Here is a 5,084-nt window from a genome sequence, read left to right on the forward strand (position 1 = left end):
CCGGGCTTTATGTTTTCGCCACCACTGTATACTCTTTTCATCTTTTCCATTATTCTTATTACACATTAAGGACAATGTGCGGTTTAAGTTTGGGGGTAAAGTGTCTTTATTGCATTCTACTTAAAGTTGAGTTTTAAATGCATGATTGAGATTGGAGATTCATGTTAGCTATAATTTTGATCTTTTGAGGCTTATGTTCCTTAGAATTTAAAAATTGCTTAACTTGAGAGTTCAATACTCCTTGTATGCCTTGTGGATGCCTTTTAGGAGTAAATTTTTCGAAAGATTGATATCTTGTTTGCACTTTTGGTCCACATTATCTTGATTTTGTGATTGTTTTGAGATTCACTCTAACATTCTACACTAGCACAGGCGCACACTAGCATTCATTTATGGGGTACATGCTTTGTTGATTATTGATTTGGTTATATCCCAATTGAGCTAGTAGTGTATTGAAAGTTTTCATTCTTAATAAAGGTGGATAACAAACCCTTTTCACTAAGTAGCCGGGATTCTAACCTTATCAAGCACTGAATTTCTCGTGCCGAAAGGTGGAGGGCTCAAATTCTAAGTTAAGAAAAAAGAAAAAAAAAAAAAAAGAAAAAAAAAAAGAAGTGAGGACTTTTCCCAAAAGGTGAGAAGTGGGAAATTATTAGATGGAGGTTGTTTTAATTTGTAACCTAGTTGATTTGAGCTTATAAGTCCTTAGGAGTGTTTAAACACCTAGTGTCCTAAAGCCGTCCGGTTTGGGAGTCATTGGCCTAACGCTCGACCCCATGAATCGCTAGAAACTTAATAGATCACTACATTGCACCATGCTTCCATCTTTGATCCTTTAGGTTAGTACCAAAAAAAAAATCAAAATTAAGTGGAAAGAATAAGTGCACCTAGATAAATAAAGCTTTAAAAAAAGGTTCATTCTTTGTCTTGATAATTGTTACTAGATTTGTGTGCTAATTTGAGACTAGATGTGATCATTTCTTTAGTTGGCTTAGATGATAACATATTTGATGCCGGTTCACTTAAAAGGATTCTAGAGTTGTTTTGATTTGTATGATCATTTTCTTGATGTGTGGAGGACTATACTTGCTTGCATGTTGTTGAGATTTTGGAGAATTGCTTTGAGATGGTTGAAAATTTGCTTACTTGAGGTAGTTTTCTCCCAATGCTTATTTGAAATATTAGTGTCTTTTAGTGAGAAAGAGCTTAATGTTTGTGGATATCACTTCTGGAAACCCTCACGAGACTTCACTCGTCCACTAGGGGTAACCTAGGGGTTTAAAAGGTTTGTTGCATATGTTAAATGCAATCATGTTCCCTACGAAAGTGGCGTTATCCTTTTATTGCTTTCTATTTCATAGTTACTTGGTTGTTTATTTCTTTCTTTTCCTTGTAGTTCATTGCTGAGAACTAGCAATATTTAAGTTTGGGGTGTGATGAGTGCTCAAATGTGACACATTTTATCACCTAAGTTAGGGTATTTTAGTCCATTCATCTATCTTTATTTTCCCGTTTTAGTACTAATTTGTATTTTTGTCGATTTCAGGTCAATAAGGTTCAAACGAGCTAATTTCGGTCCATTAAGGCCTTTTTGGAGTCAAACTAAGTCATAGTGAGAAGCTGGAGCAAAAAAAGGTTAATGCTGAAAACTGCCTAGTTGGAACGATTGAGCTCTGAATAATCGAACTTTGAATGATCAAGCTCTGAATGATCGAACATTTTGATCTTATCCTCATAACTACTTTTGTCCTTATCCCCATAACTATCTCAACCTTTGTCCTTATCCACATTATACGCCGACATGTTATGATCAATTGAACCATACCTCTAAATGATCGAACCAACTTTGAACGATCGAACCATACTTGTGAATGATCGAACTATACCTCTGAACGATCACATTGTTGGTTGGATCGATTGAACTGTTAGCAGAAGCTATAAAAAAGTAGATCTAAAGCTCATTTGGACCAATTTGGGCTATGCTTCAAAAGGGAGATCCTAGGGCCGAGTTCTCACATTTTTGGGGTTCTAAAATCCTTGTATAGAAAAGGGATTAAACCATTTTTGTAAGGACATTCATATTTTTACATTGTAATTTCTATATTGTTGTAGTTTTTCTCTAGAAAGTTAGAGATTAGGGTTACAAGAAAAGAGAGAAGTGGAGGCACATCTCAAGAACAAATCTTAGATCCACATACTCTCTATCTCTTGAGCTTCAAAGAAGAGGAAGAAGAAGATGGAGCCATGTTTGGAGCTTGCCCTTGAGGGTTTCATGACCACATCCACCTCCTTCATGATTAGCTAGGCTCTTCAGTTAGGGCTTGGATGAGCCCTAAGTCTTGTGTAATCTAAACCCTTGTATTTCTATTATTGGGGATTAATATATATTGTTGTGATTAGTGGTTAGCCTTGTGATTGTTGATTTAATTCTTCCTAGTAATTCCCTATTTTAATTACATGTTGTCTTATGTGTGATTATTTGCAAATTGATCTCTACACTAGATTTTCTATGTTGGTTGTATGTCCATATGTGATTAATTAAGGATTTAGTGATGGCTAAGCATGGTTTTCATTGAATGAGTTTGTAAATTAATTTGATGGATTATGTTTACACTTAATGGGTTGTTCTACAATTTAATTCATATTTGTAGGTAGGTAAACAATCTTTGCTTGATTTGATACTCCACACTTATTATTGCAAATTCCATGATTCTTTAGATTGATAAATGCTCTCATTAGATAAATTTGTTAACTAATTGATGGATTATGCCTTTGTCTTCGTGGGATGTTCTACACTTAGTTTACTTGTTGGTAGACAATTCACTCTTACATTAGATAGTTCACACTTTTACATGCAAATTGTGTTTATGTTTGTGGCCACGTGTAGATTGCAACAATGTATTCCCCATTAATAGAAAACAAGTGGTTAATTGCATGAGCTTAGTGGTGATTTCAACACCCTAAGACATCTCTTCATATCTCTTAAATCCCTATCTCTCATTAATTTACTTTACTTGCATTTTAATTAATTGCATCTTAGTGTAATCAAACAATCAACCCTCCTTTGCAATCTTTTAATACGCTAGAGTCGAAGTTAAATTCCAACATGTATAATCTCTGCGAAAGATCCCTACTCGTTATACTTCATTAGTTGTAGTAGTGGTTTTATAAATGTAAATTTGACTGTTAAAGGCTTCCTAAACTACAATTATATTTTGACCTTGTGAAGCGACCTCTCGCATTACAAAGTCAGTTTTCTATCTTATAGAAGAGGGCTCGTCATTAGACATGACCCAAATTCAAATAAAATTGCATGAAGTAGGTTGCTCTTGTGCTGTGGAAAATAAACAATTTTGACTCCTATAGTGAAACCTTTTTTTTTTTTTTGGTGATAAGTGACCCATATAGTTAGGGGTGGCAATTTAGGTTCGCATGTCATAATCGTGTCATGTCGTACTAGGGGTATAACACTAAACATGTCAACCCGAACACGACACGATTAATAATCGTGTCACATATTCTAAATCCGAACACGACATGTTTATTAAATGGATAACACTACATGACACGTTTAACCCATTCAATAAACGAGTCATATTAGACACACCAAATATGACCTGTTTAACGACCTGTTTAATATGTTTACCCGTTTAATCAGTTTAACATGTTTACTTGTTTAACCACTTTAACATGTTTACCCGCTTAACCTGTTTAGGTGTTTACCCACTTAACCTGTTTAGATGTTTCCAAAAATAATAATAATCATACATGAAAGTTTGTTCCAGAGTTTATTAATAAGTTTAAGTTCATAAGCTTCAAATAAAAAGAGGTCTTAAACAAAACAATACAAATAATTACAAATACAAGGGGAAAAGTTTTAGGCCTAAAACTTCAATGTTATAATGATGCAGAATGTAAGATAGGTCAGGTTTACAAAACCAACAATATAAAACACCAGAATTTAGTAGTATACATATAAATGTGGAATATAGCAACACAGATTTACAAAGTTGTCCTCAAAAACTGTACAACAAAATAGAGAATTGCCAGAAACGGTGCAATTTGGTATGCGTCCCTTTGGAAGCCGTCATCTCTTTGAAAGAACTGAATCACAGAACACGACTTAGCACATCACTAAAAAGAAGAAAATAACCCTTCTACAAACAACAGAAATTAGAAAGGACAGAAGCACGATACATATATACATTAAACTTTCTAAAAAAACAACAATAATAATGGAAAAAAAATTAGAAAAAACTTGTTTCAAAGTATATCTAAAAGAAAAAAAAATTAAAGAAAACTTGTTTCCAAGTAGATCTGAAAGAGGAAAAATCGAACTCTTGTTGTTTTAAAGTAGATCTGAAAGAAAAAAGACAAAAAAATTAGAGAAAATTAGAAAACTTACTTCGATTGTTCAAGGTTTGTGTTCTTCGCTGGTCGCTCGAAGTATATACTGTAATGATCTTGGTCGCTCGAGGTGTGGTGTGGATTTGAGAGAGAGAGGGAGTAGAAGTGAAGAGAAAGAGGCGCTGTAATGAGTCTAAATCGTATGATATACAAATAATAGGGTTTCTTATGTAACCATGAAATGACCAAAATGTCCCTTACTAATCAGGTCAAAACAGGTAACGGGTTAGACGGGTTCACGGGTGACACATTTAATTAAACGGGTATAAACGGGTTACACGGGTTGAGCCACAAAACCCGAACACGACACGTTTAATTAAACGGGTTATTCGTGTCAACCCGTTTACGACACGAACCCGTTTATGGTAAACCCATTACCCATTTAACTTGTGTCGTGTACATGTCGTGTTGGCGGGTCATGTCGAACTTTGCCACCCCTACGTATAGTGAAATTCCTCCGTCAAATTTGAAGTAAATGAGAATAATACATTTTTGATATAAAATCCAATAATGTTTCATAACATTTGTTTGATAAAATTCAGAGTTTAACAGTGATTCTGATAATTTTTCTTTATCCTTTTTTTGAAGGGTATAACAAACCCACTGTTGCCCCAATAAAGACTTGAACCCTCAACCTTTCACTAGGCTACACCCTTGCTTATCATCTTCTTCTTCTA

Source organism: Cornus florida, unplaced genomic scaffold (assembly GCF_030987335.1).
Source record: "Cornus florida cultivar Cherokee Brave unplaced genomic scaffold, ASM3098733v1 CherokeeBrave_3.0.0_Hap2_Chr08, whole genome shotgun sequence".
In the NCBI taxonomy this organism is placed as follows: Eukaryota; Viridiplantae; Streptophyta; class Magnoliopsida; order Cornales; family Cornaceae; genus Cornus; species Cornus florida.